This window comes from Delphinapterus leucas, chromosome 12, assembly GCF_059928025.1.
Source record: "Delphinapterus leucas isolate spDelLeu-1000000601 "Yukka" chromosome 12, BTC_Dleu_Yukka2, whole genome shotgun sequence".
NCBI lineage: Eukaryota > Metazoa > Chordata > Mammalia > Artiodactyla > Monodontidae > Delphinapterus > Delphinapterus leucas.
Genome location: NC_143140.1, coordinates 46,498,692 through 46,513,434, shown reverse-complemented (window position 1 = coordinate 46,513,434; position 14,743 = coordinate 46,498,692).

The following is a 14,743-nucleotide window of genomic DNA, read 5'->3' as shown; positions in this document are numbered from 1 at the left end:
GGATGGCAGAGATTCTGAGGTGTCTGTGATGACAGAGAGGCAAGGGGAGCCCAGATCCACAGGGAGGGGCAGCGAGCCCACAAATAGGCTGAGAAAGAACTCACCAGGAGTTCACAGGTAGCTGAGACCAGTGAAACATCAAACCAGCCAAACACAGCTTAGGGGTCCCGGAGAGTGTTCACACGCACAGAGCAGCATAAGGCCGGGGGCCCATCCCACCCCCAACTGCCATGACATCCTGGGAGGCCTCTGCTGCCGCCTCTCCGCTAGGCAGCTTCTAAGATAGGAGCAGAGGAGTGGAGGCGAGCCTGGAAGATTGAGCAGCATGGAGACAGAAGTCACCCTAAAGACGGTGTAGTGATCACTGCATCGAAGTCGAAACTGGTCACTCAGTCTGGCTTCCCTTTACCTCCATCCAGTGGGTAGGGGCCTCACAGAAACCACGACGTACGTTATTTTGCACATGCAAGCACAGTGAACACAACAGAAGTCCTGCTTCTCACTGCAATCATTCCCTGGGTACCACCTAGGCTACACTTGGCAACCTCGTCTTGTTGTTTTTTCCATAAAGTATGTCACATGCCTCTCCTAGAGGAGGCCCAGCTCACATCTGAGTTTCTGTGCAAGTTGTCAGGCCTCCCCAGGTGCCAGTGCCCGGGGCGGATGGCAGGATCTCTCAGGGGCCTAATCCTCCCCACTTAGCAAGTTATGTTTTCAACACGTGGTCTCACCTTGAGGCACTAGGGGCCCTGTGTGTCCCTCCTCCCCACTTGGGTTTCCAGAGAGTGAGGGTAGAGGGTGTAGCGAGCTCCAGGCTGCAAGGCAGGTAGTTGTAGGAGGCCCAAATCACCAAGAATTCCAGGCCTGGGGGAGCTCATCTACTCCAACTCTGCCACTTGAACAAACCAGGAAACTGAGGCCCACCACGTCATAAAGCCAAGACTGAGCCCGTGCATGGGGCTCCCTGTCCTTTGCAGCCCTCCCCTGGGGTCCGGGACAGGGTGTACGTGGAGGCCTCCCAGGAGGGCTAGTGGAGCACACCGGTTCTGCTCACATCCGTTTTCCTTCAGGCCAGCCTTGACTTCGAGACCCACCTACAGTTCCAGTTTGTTCTCCTTCTTGCTTTCTTAAAGAAAATTTTAAATGAACTTTACAATGTTAATTAACCTTTCCCACTGTTTGGCCTCATCCTGGTCCCTGTGCTCTATATTCCCCCGGCAAGAAATCCCACTGTTTGCCTATTGATCAGCTGTAAATCGAAGCTTTTACAACCTATTAAGTCACACCAGATCGACTAGGTGGTTTTTGCAAAGTCAGCATTTTGGATAAGCAGGGTTGTTCCTTCTTCTCTACCAGCTTCAGAGATGGGGGAGAGTGCTCTGTGGCGGGGATGGGGGCTGTTGACTTTGGAGCTGACCAGTGTGTAAGGTTCCAAGCTAAATTTAGCTGGACCCTCCCAGCTGGTTGTTATTCCAGCAACTAAGTATGGGCTTGCCCATCTGTATTTTAAGCTGAGCCCCAAATTTCCCCGTTTGGTTTTGTTGTGTTCTGCAGGACTTTGGTTTAGCTACCAAAAATATAAAGGGTTTTCTTGTGGGCTGTGAAGTAAGTTCAACCAGAGAGAGTCAAAACAAACTGTGTGGCACTGACATGGGAGTCTGTGATTTGAAGGGACCTGTCCAGCTAGTGTAGAACATTCTTAACATCCCCCCTGCCCACAACCCTGAGTTAATTGTCTGAGACCAGGCAAGAAGGAAGAGCATGATTGCTAATATGCACATGTAGAAAACTTACTGTTTTTATATGTCAACTATACCTCAATGAAACAAATTTAAAAAAAAGAAAGCTTACTGCTAAGAAGCACTTCCAAAATTTTCAAAACCCTGTGCTTAAGTACCAAAGCGTATACAACAGTATGCTACCATCTGTGTAGGAAAATAGAAAATACATGTTTGCATATGCAAGTACTATTTCTGGAAACATTCACAAGGAGCTGGCAATGCCAGTTGTGTCTGGAAAGAAAAAACGAAGGACTGTAGGCCAGAAGGGTAGTGTTGGAATTTTTTCCAGTGTGCACAGATTACTTACAGTTTTTAGGTTTAAAAAAAGTATTCTTCGGCCAGTGCATTCTGTATACTGACATGTGAAGTCATGGCTTCATGATTCCATTATTGCCATAGCAGTTTATAACACAGCACCTACCAACTCGGAAACTCCAGGAAAGAGCAAGCAAAAAGCCACAAATGTGTGAGCAGGTATGTATGTGTGAGTTCACAGTGTGCACACACACACTGGAACACATCATGTTTTTTAGCACATAATTCCACCGTGTAGGTTTTAAAAACAGAGCATCGAATGAAAAGGCTGGAAACAAATATGCCCACATGTTAACAGTACTTAATTCTGCCTGGTGGGAATGTGGGTCATTGCTATTTTCTTCCCTATATTTGTGTGCCCTTAAAAAATTTCAACCCAAAAGTTTCCACTTAAAAATAGATCCTGACCCTGTGTTGTTAAAAAGCAGTGTATTAAGTACAAGGAATTAAAGTACAAGTATTAAGTACAAGTATTAAGTAAAGGAATCCCTATAGCCACAAGTCTCCAAGTGTTAATGTTCAGTCTCTTATAGGAAGCATCGGAATTTTTTTCTCATTTCACTTATTTGACATCATTCAGGGATGATGGGGATATTTGCTCATGTCTTACCCTTAGATCCGCTCATGTCAGTTCAACAAATGCTTATCAAATGAGTATGATGGGCTGGGTGCTAGGGGGATCACTGCCATTTCTCCCATCTTAAAAAAGAGAAAAAAGAAAGAAGATACTTTCTTGGATTCATCTCTCTCTCCAGGAGGCTCCATGCCTCCTATTCTCCTTTGCAGCAAAATTCCCTAAAACAGTTGTTTAAACTGTCTCCGATTCCTCATTTTGAATTCTCCTTTGAACCTCCTTCAGTCACCCCACCTCCCACCCCGCACCTCCACCACATTGTTCTTGTCTGGTCGCCTGTGACCTCCACCCGGCTAAATTCATTGGACGGTTCTTGGTCCTCATTGCCTTTGACCCTGCTGTAGCAGGTCTTCTACCTAGAAACACGCTGGGACGCAGTTGACCTCCTCCCTCACCGACCAATCATTCATTTTCCTTTGCTGCTTGGTCTTTTTCTCCTCTGCTTTAAAGGGTGGGGGGCTCCAGAGCTCAGTCCCCAGACCCCTTTTCTCTCTGTACTTTTTCCTAGATGATCTCATCCATTCTCACAGTTGAAACATTACTGATCTGCTGAGAACTCTCCCATGTACATATTCAGCCTGGATCACGCCCCTGAACTCTAGGCTCACATAGCCAACCACCTACTTTCCATTTCCTCTTGGATATCTAAGGGCATCTCAAAGTTATCATGTCTATAACTGAACTCCTAAATTCCTACCCCAAACTACTCTCCCTGAGGTCTTCACCTCTCAGCAACTCCATCATTCCTGTTGCTCATGCCCAAAACCATGGAGTTATCCTTGCTTCCCTCTTTCTCTCATGTGCCACATCAAATCCACGAGTATATTATGTTGGCTGCACTTGCAAAATATATCCAGGACCTGACCTCTTCTTATCTCTTCCACTGCCACCACTCCAGCCCACACACCCATCACCTATTACTGCCATAACTTCCTTAATGTTCTCCCAGCTTCTCCCTTGCCCTTTATCCATTCATTATCAAGATAGGAACCAGGCCGGTCAGTTTAAAACACAAGTCAGGTTATGCTACCTACTCCTCTAATCGAACTTCAGGAGCTTCCCATGTCACTTAGAGTAAAAGTCAAAGTTCCTCCAACAGTCTGCTGATGAGGCCTCATGGGATCTGTCCACCACCTCCCTTCTACCTCTCATTATCTCCCTAAACTCCTCTACCACTGACCCCCTTACTCATCCAGACACACTGAACTCCTTGCTGCTTCTCTAAACACAAGTATGTTCCCACCTCAAGGCCTTGGCCCTCTCTGTTCCCTCTATCTGGACTATGCTCCCCAGTAGTCACAGTTACCTGGTACCTCCTTAAGGTCTTACACTCAAGTGTTATGTCCTCAGCAAGGCCTACCCTAACTTACCCTGTCAAACATGGCAACACCCGGAGTTCCCTTTCCCCTTCCATGTTTTTCCTCCTTATCACTATAGAATACACTCTATATTTTAATTATTTGTTTCACTATTGCTTGTTGTCTGCCTCTCACCATAAAACATAAACTGCTCGAGGGCAGAGACATTTGAACATTTCTTGTTCACTCCTGTACCATTAGTGCCTGGTATGTGGTAGGTGCTCAGAAAATTGCTGTGGAATGGGTGTCATTGTTGAAAAATATTTGGACTTGGTCTTGTGGGGAGGAGTGGGGTGAAACTGAAAGCCCATGCTCCCACTCTATACCCACATATTCAACTAATCACCTCTCTTCAGAGGAGCTTCATATCTCCATCTCTGATCTCCAAATTTGTATTCCCAGTGCCCAATGAATGATCTATGAGAAACTCAGAATGCACATATTCTGAGTTTATACCTTTTTCATGTTTCTCATCTCAGAAATATTAGGTCATTACCTACTATCCATCGAGCTATCCAGATAAGGAACCGTGATCAATTACACTTGTGTAAACATGTGTTGAGCGCCTATCTCGGGGCATCCAGTAAGCCAGACCCTAGTCGCACAGGGCAGAGCATGTAGCCCCTTCCTTCAAGGGACCAAGTTTGGTGCAATTACCACTGTAACAGAAAAATGTACTATTGTTCAGTTTTCCAAAGTGGAAATATCTTATTTTTTAATGATTACTAAAATAATATATGCTCATTATTATAAAGAATTTGATTAAAGAAATAAGAGAAATAAAAATTGAAAGTCACCTGTAGCTAATCCACCAGAGGGCAGACAGCAGAAGCAAGAAGAACTACAATCCTTCAGCCTGTGGAACAAAAACCGCATTCACAGAAAGATAGGCAAGATGAAAAGGCAGAGGGCTATGTACCAGATGAAGAAACAAGATAAAACCCCAGAAAAACAACTAAATTAAGGGGAGATAGGCAACCTTCCAGAAAAAGAATTCAGAATAATGATAGTGAAGATGATCCAGGACCATGGAAAAACAACAGAGGCAAAGATCGAGAAGATGCAAGAAATGTTTAACAAAGACCCAGAAGAATTAAAGAACAAACAGAGATGAACAATACAATAACTGAAATGAAAACTACACTAGAAGGAATCAATAGCACAATAACTGAGGCAGAAGAATGGATAAGTGACCTGGAAGACAGAATGGTGGAATTCACTGCTGCGGAACAGAATAAAGAAAAAAGAATGAAAAGAAATGAAGACAGCCTAAGAGGCCTCTGGACAACATTAAACTCAACAACATTCACATCACAGGGATCCCAGAAGGAGAAGAGAGAGAGAAAGGACCCAAGAAAATATTTGAAGAGCTTATAGTCAAAAACTTCCCTAACATGGGAAAGGAAATGGCCACCCAAGTCCAGGAAGCACAGTGAGTCCCATACAGGATAAACCCAAGGAGAAACACGCCGAGACACATAGTAATCAAATTGGCAAAAATTAAAGACAAAGAAAAATTATAGAAAGCAGCAAGGGAAAAACAACAAATAACATACAAGGGAACTCCCATAAGGTTAACAGCTGATCTCTCAGCAGAAACTCTACAAGCCAGAAGGGAGTGGCATGACATATTTAAAGTGATGAAAGGGAAGAACCTACAACCAAGATTACTTTATCTGGCAAGGATCTCATTCAGATTCGACAGAGAAATCAAAAGCTTTACAGACAAGCAAAAGCTAAGAGAATTCAGCACCACCAAACCAGCTCTACAACAAATGCTAAAGGACTTCTCTAAGTGGGAAACACAAGAGAAGAAAAGGACCTACAAAAACAAACCCAACACAATTGAGAAAATGGTCACAGGAACATACATATCGATAATTATCTTAAACGTGAATGGATTAAACGCTCCAGCCAAAAGACACAGGCTTGCTGAATGGATACAAAAACAAGACCCATATATATGCTGTCTACAAGAGACCCACTTCAGACCTAGGGACACATACAGACTGGAAGTGTGGGGATGGAAAAAGATATTCCATGCAAATGGAAATCAAAAGAAAGCTGGAGCACCAATACTCATATCAGATAAAATAGACTTTAAAATAAAGAATGTTACAAGAGACAAGGAAGGACACTACATAATGATCAAGGGATCAATCCAAGAAGAAGATATAACAATTATAAATATATATGCACCCAACACAGGAGCACAATACATAAGGCAACTGCTAACAGCTATAAAAGAGGAAATCAACAGTAACACAATAATAGTGGGGAACTTTAACACCTCACTTACACCAATGGACGGATCATCCAAACAGAAACTTAATAAGGAAACACAAGCTTTAAATGACACAATAGACCAGATAGATTTAATTGATATTTATAGGACATTCCTTCCAAAAAGAGCAGATTACACTTTCTTCTCAAGTGCGCACGGAACATTCTCAGGGTAGATCACACTGTGGGTCACAGATCAAGCCTCAGTAAATTTAAGAAAATTGAAATCATATCAAGCATCTTTTCTGACTACAGTGCTATGAGATTAGAAATCCATTACAGGGGAAAAAAAAGTGAAAAACACAAACACGTGGAGGTTAAACAATACGTTACTAAATAACCAAGACATCACTGAAGAAATCAAAGAGGAAATCAAAAAATACCTAGAGACAAATGACAATGAAAACATGATGATCCAAAACCTATGGGACACAGCAAAAGCAGTCCTAAGAGGGAAGTTTATAGCAATACAGTCCTACCTCAAGAAACAACAAACATCTCAAATAAACAATCTAACCTTACACCTAAAAGAACTAGAGACAGAAGAATAAACAAAACCCAAAGTTAGTAGAAGGAAAGAAATCATAAAGATCACAGCAGAAATAAATGAAATAGAAACAAAGAAAACAATAGCAAACATCAATAAAACTAAAAGCTGGTTCTTTGAGAAGATAAACACAATTGATAAACCATTAGCCAGACTCATCAAGAAAACGAGGGAGAGGACCCAAATCAATAAAATTAGAAGGGGTAAAGTGGCGGGGTGTGGGTGGCGCTGTGATGAATTGGGCGATTGGAATTGACATATATACACTAATATGTATAAAATGCATAACTAATAAGAACCTGCTGTCTAAAAAAATAAAATTCAAAAAAAAATAATAAAATAAAATTAGAAACGAAAAAGGAGAAGTTACAACAGACACTGCAGAAATACAAAGCATCCTAAGAGACTACTAAAAGCAACTCTATGCCAATAAAATGGATAACCTGGAAGAAACGGATAAATTCTTAGAAAGGTATAACTTTCCAAGACTGAACCAGGAAGAAACAGAAAATATGAACAGACCAATCACAAGCACTGAAACTGAAACTGTGATTAAAAATCTTCCAACAAACAAAAGTCCAGGACCAGATGGCTTCACAGGTGAATTCTATCAAATATTTAGAGAAGAGCTAACACCCATCCTTCTCAAACTCTTCCAAAAAATTGCAGAGGAAGGAACACTCCCAAACTCATTCTAGGAGGCCACCATCACCCTGATACCAAAATCACACAAAGATACTACAAAAAAAGAAAATTAAAGACCAATATCACTGATGAATATAGATGCAAAAATCCTCAACAAAATACTAGCAAACAGAATGCAACAACACATTAAAAGGATCACACACCATGATCAAGTGGGATTTATCCCAGGGATGCAAGGATTCTTCAATATACGCAAATCAATCCATGTGATACACCATATTAACAAACTGAAGAATAAAAACCATATGATCATCTCAATAGATGCAGAAAAAACTTTTAACAAAATTCAACACTCATTTATGATAAAAACTCTCCAGAAAGTGGGCATAGAGGGAACCTACCTCAACATAATAAAGGCCATATACAACAAACCCACAGCAAACATCATTCTCAATGGTGAAAAACTGAAAGCATTTCCTCTAAGATCAGTAACAAGACAAGTATGTCCAGTCTCACCACTATTATTCAACATAGTTTTGGAAGTCCCAGCCACAGCAATCAGAGAAGAAAAAGAAATAAAAGGAATGCAAATTGGAAAAGAAGAAGTAAAACTGTCACTGTTTGCAGATGACATGATACTATACATAGAGAGTCCTAAAGATGTTACCAGAAAACTACTAGAGCTGATCAATGAATTTGGTAAAGTTGCAGGATACAAAATTAATGCACAGAAATCTCTTGCATTCCTATACACTAATGATGAAAAATATGAAAGAGAAATTAAGGAAACACTCCCAATTACCATTGCAACAAACAGAATAAAATACCTAGGAATAAACCTACCAAGGGAGACAAAAATCTGTCTGCAGAAAACTATAAGACACTCGGGCTTCCCTGGTGGCGCAGTGATTGAGAATCTGCCTGCCAGTGCAAGAGACGTGGGTTCGAGCCCTGGTCCAGGAGGATCCCACATGCTGCGGAGCAACTGGGCCCGTGTGCCACAACTGCTGAGCCTGGGCTCTGGAGCCTTTGAGTCACAGCTACTGAAGCCCGCGTGCCTGGAGCCCATGCTCCATGGCAGGAGAGGCCACCGCAATGAGAAGCCCACATGCAGCAACAGACACCCAAAGCAGCCATTAATTAATTAATTAATTAAAAAACCTATAAGACACTGATGAAAGAAATTAAAGATGAAACAAACAAATGGAGAGATATACCATGTTCTTGGATTAGAAGAATCAACAATGTGAAAATGGCTACACTACCCAAAGCAATCTACAGATTCAATGCAATCCCTATCAAATTACCAATGGCATTTATTGGTATTTTTTACAGAACTAGAATAAAAAATCTTAAAAGTTGTATGGAGACACAAAAGACCCCAGATAGCCAAAGCGGTCTTGAGGGAAATAAAACGGAGCTGGAGGAATTAGGCTCCCGGACTTCAGACTATACTACAAAGCTACAATAATCAAGACAATATGGTACTGGCACAAAAACAGAAATATAGATCAATGGAACAGGATAGAAAGCCCAGAGATAAACCCACACACCTATGGTCAACTAATCTATGACAAAGGAGGCAAGGATATACAATGGAGAAAAGACAGTCTCTTCAATAAGTGGTGCTGGGAGCACTGGACAGCTACATGTAAAAGAATGAAATTAGAACACTCCTAACACCATACACAAAAATAAACTCAAAATGGATTAGAAACCTAAATGTAAGACCAGACACTATAAAACTCTTAGAGGAAAACATAGGAAGAACATTCTTTGACATAAATCACAGCAAGATCTTTTTTGATCCACCTCTTAGAGTAATGGAAATAAAAACAGAAATAAACAAATGGGACCTAATGAAACTTAAAAGCTTTTGCACAGCAAAGGAAACCATAAACAAGACCAAAAGACAACCCTCAGAATGGGAGAAAATATTTGCAAATGACAAAGGATTAATCTCCAAAATTTACAAGCAGCTCATGCAGCTTAATAACAAAAAAACAAACAACCCAATCCAAAAATGGGCAGAAGACCTAAATAAACATTTCTCCAAAGACATACAGATGGCCAAGAAGCACATGAAAAGCTGCTCAACATCACTAATTATTAGAGAAATGCAAATCAAAACTACAATGAGAAAAAAAAAAGAAAAAACCACAATGAGGTATCACCTCACACCAGTTAGAATGGGCATCATCAGAAAATCTACAAACAACAAATGCTGGAGAGGGTGTGGAGAAAAGGGAACCCTCTTGCACTGTTGGTGGGAATGTAAATTGACACAGCCACTATGGAGAACAGTAGGGAGGTTCCTTAAAAAACTAAAAATAGAACTACCATATGACCCAGCAATCCCACTACTGGGCATATACCCAGAGAAAACCATAATTCAAAAAGACACATGCACCCCAATATTCATTGCTGCCCTATTTACAATAGCCTGGACATGGAAGCAACCTAAATGCCCATCGACATATGAATGGATAAAGAAGATGTAGTACATATATACAATGGAATATTACTCAGCCATAAAAAAGGAGCGAAATTGGGTCATTTGTAGAGACGTGGATGGATCTAGAGACTGTCATACAGGGTGAAGTAAGTCAGAAAAAGAAAAACAAATATCGTATATTAACGCATATATGTGGAACCTAGAAAAATGGTACAGATGAACCAGTTTGCAGGGCAGAAATTGAGACACAGATGCAGAGAACAAACGTATGGACACCAAGTGGGGAAAGCGGCAGGGGGTGTGATGAATTGGGAGATTGGGATTGACATGTATACACTGATGTGTATAAAATGGATAACTAATAAGAACCTGCTGCATAAAAAAAATTCAAAAAAAAATTAGAAAGTCACCTGTAATCTCACATTCAAGAGAGAACTGTTGTTTAACAGGTTAGTGTATATTCCTCCAGACATTTTTGTGTACCTATTTAAAAATAACTAACACTAAATTCTTATTATGAACTAAACATCATGTAAAGTGCTTTAAAATCAACTTGTTTTAACCTCACAATGATCCTCTGAGGTAGATAGTATTATTTTTCCCATTCTATAGATTAGGAAACTGAGGTTTAAAGAAGTTATATAAGATCCCGTTCGTTGCCAGGTGTCTCTCAGTCAACCCAGACTGAGTGATGCTATAGTAATAGCATCTTCAACATCTCAGTGTCCACACTAACAAAGGTTTGTTTCTTGCTTATGCTAATGAGCCATGTCGACCACAGTTAGCCCTACTTCATGCCGTCTTCATTCCAGAACCCAGGCTGAAGCCAAAGGAGCACCTCTAGTCGGACTTACCCGATCATCAGAATACAGAGAAAGGAGAACACGGCTGAAGCAAATGATGGCTCTTAAAGTGTGTACTCAGGAGGCACATACCTCATTTCTGCTCTTATTTCATTAGTCAAAGCAGGTCACAGGACCAGCCTGGTATCAATGAACGGGAAAGAATAACCTTCCCTCAGGGAGGGACAGAAAATATTTTCAACAATGACAAAATTCACTGAAAGTACTGAGTTTAGATTTTAATCCAGTCTGTCCTTAGAGCTTAAAATAAGCTCAACTACTATATATGTATATATATATATATATATATATATATATATATATTCATTCTAGTTCTACATACACTGCTAAGTGACCTCCAGTTACATAGTCTATATTGGACAGCTTGCTCTATTTGTGCATATAGACTCAGGGTATTCTTTTTTTAAGGCTGTGGAGTTTCACATGCGACACCCCACATTCTGCCTGATGAGCTCCTCCTCATCCCTAAGGTCCGACTCAGAGGCCTCACCCCTGGAATGAATCATTGCTTCTTCAGCTCTCTTCAGCTCTATGGTTTACACTTTTACTTTTGTCACGTACGTGCCTTGTCTTACAGTTATTTGTATACATGTCTGTTTCCTTCGCTAGATTTTGAGCACCTTGAAGCAGGAATTGTATCTATATAGAGATAAAGATTTTTATCTCTCTGTGCCTGGGCATGCTTGACAGAGAAGAGATACTCTCTGTTTATTTTGTAATATCATGGAATTATGCTCTTTTCCATCATTTCGTTACCTATACTGAATCATTTAAATATAGTGACCTCTTCAGAATTCATGCAGAATTTGTCTCAATTCTGCATGAGACAAATTAAAGGGTTTAAAGGGGTTCTCAAATATTTTGCCTTCCCATACTTGTTAAAATTACAGCAGCAATAAAAACATTAGGGAAACAAAATGGCAAATAGATATTAATACCTCCCTGCTTACTCCTTAAAGGAAGAGCATTGCAGGAGAAACACAAACCAAATATAATAATTGCTCTAAATTCATATCATCAAGTTTTCCCCTCCCCTCTCTACAGCAAAAGTTACTAAATGAATGGTAGTTAATCTTTAAGAACAGAGCTGTCGGAACAATGCTGGGGTGGAAGCAAGGAATAATTCCAAAGTACTGGGAGCACTTGCTCATTATCTAAAAGAGGGTCTTGCCACATGTACTCCAACATCCAGAACACTCTCAGGGTTGAAAAGCTCCCTTTCTTGTGCCCAGAATGTTTATTTTTTTAAGAGTGGCAAGTAAAAACGGACCCCTAATCTGCATTGCAACTGTGGAGCACCAGCCTTTGAAGGAAAGCCCTTCCCTGACACAAAGGCCACGGCCATCTGGAAGAAAAGCCACCCTCCTAAGCAGATCAACTGCAGGTCCCATCACACTGGGTGGATCTGCCCGGAAACAGGCATCTCGCCGTTATTAACTTACCCCCTCATTAGCAGTAATCAGAGTGTCCTCTCCATCTAATTCTTACTGAGCACCTGTGTAAGTGGCATTGTGTGGCCTCTCCCTGAGAGACCCTAAGGAAAAATGCTGCATCCCCTCTTGTCCCCAAGCCAGCTTTGTCTACGGCAGGTGCTTTGGAAAAGTAGGAGTGAGCAGGGCCCAGAAAAACCAAAACCGACACAATTTTTTGAAGTGTGATGTGTGTACAGGGGGATCGTCAAGTCTTTGCTGATAAGAAGGTGCTCTCAGGAACCTCACCCTCCTTCCTGAGGGCCTGTCCCCTGCCTGGGCCCTCCAGGGGCATGGCCAGATTTCCGCTCTCACCCTGGAGTCTGATGAGGCTCCTGCTGGAGGGGGGCGTTGGTCGGGCTGGGGTGTGAAACCAGCTCCCTGCCAAGCCCCAGGGGCTGTTATCACCACTCACCACGCTGCTTCCATCATATATCCTGTGCCAGCGCTGTGTCAGGCCCATCTTACATTTTTCAAAATGTCTTTAGCATCATTTCCTGAGCCTGAACATTTTGCTCGTGCTGCAAAACGGCATCTAAGCTGAGAACCATTTCTGCAAGTTTCACCCGGGGTTACTGGGACCACAGACTTCCAGAGGCGGGAACAAATGCTTTTCTCTTATCAGCGGGTGAGAGTCAGCCCAGCTTTCCTGTAAAACCCCAGCAATTTGCAAACCAGAGATGGTTTGTGCATTTTCATCTAAGTAGAGACCTGCTCTTCCAGTTAAAAAAAAAAATCATGTAAGAATTAAACTCTCCCCACATAATTTAGCATCAGGTTATCTTCTGCAGCCATTCCTCCTTTCTCGAGGCTGGGAGGAGGCAGTTCGGAGGCACTGGGAGTTGGGCTCAGGGCACAGGTGGTGGGTGTGTTAGTCTCTGCTTAGCCTCAGCCCAGCTTTCTGTAATAATACAGCCTGACAAGATTTCTCCTCTCCGTTAGCCTTTCTCCTAACCCTTTCAGCTCTGCTTGCTGACATCATCCTGGCTGGATTTAAATAGCTAACTGTGCCATGTTCTCCTGGATACAAACCACCCGATTGGTCACCTCCCCAGCTGGCCTCTACCTACTGAAAGGCAGGAGGTAGAGCTTTGGGGCCAATGGCTGCCAGAGCTCAGCTGCTGCTGGAATCCAGTGGGTTTTCTGTCACTAAGGGAGGGAGAAACGTAGAGGTACCAGAGGTCCGTCCTGTGCATGGCTATACTTGCATGCCCAGGCAATGAACTGTGATCTGCTAATCTTACTATGTTCTGGGCATAAAGGGAAAAGATAGTGCACATCCTCTGTTCCCTCCTGTTGAACTGTAAGTAGATTATAAAATCAAACTCGGTGGCTAACTGATGGGATAATTTCAGTTCAAAGAAAAAAGGAAAATGAAAGAAAAGATGGATAGGAAATCTCAGAAAACTGAAGCCTCTCCCTTTTCATTTTGAGGACAGGTTAGCTATATCCTTGTGGTAGAGAGACATTGCATCAATATCAAGCTGAGTTTAACTCCACTGTGCTTAACAATGAATGCTTTTAATTATGAGGGGTTTTTTTTTTAAGTAATGAATTATGAGTTAAGCAGTCTGCTAGGCTGCAGTCATCTTCAATAATTCTTGCAAAGAAAAAGGCTATAAGAGAAAACTGATTGAAGAAGGTAAGAGTAAGATGAATGTAACCCACTGGAATCATATCATTCTCGAATTTTAATTAAGTAAATTTAAAAGCACTGGAGAGCCATCTACACAAATAACGGGCTGAACGTTATGAGGCTGTGTTTAATACTGCAATCATTATTCAAAGGAAAACTGAAAAATCTTAACCCGGTATGTGCAACGTGCAAAGAAAGTGAACACAGTGAGAGCAGGGGATGGGGCATGGAGAGAACCCTGGCTTCCTATTCAGAAAAGCATTATTAAAATCCCTGCAGAAGGTATGAGGTCTACAATACAGTATAATAGAAATTATGCCTACACATATACATACATATGCCTTTACGAAGAGATTAAGCCACAATCAATTCAAAAGATAAGGATAAAATTGAAAACTCACTCCATTTTATAAGGGATAGAATTAATCCCTGTAAAGTCACTTACTCGTATGGCTGGATACTTGGAGTGGACTCTGCGTGGTGCAAGCAGTCACCTCTTAGCTAATTCAGGTCTCTCACCAGCCCCCACTCCTTGTCAGGCCAGGCCTCGGTCGTCTCACTGTTTAGGGTCAAGTACCCCAAAGAATCATATTCAGGAACACACACCTGATGGGTTAGAAACACAATCTACTTGGGACATTGATGAGGCCACTAGATGGAATACATTTACAATCCTAGCAACATTTGAATTCAGGCTTCCAGATCGTAAAGCAAAATCAGATAACCTCCTTATTCCAAATCATTAATACATAACCCA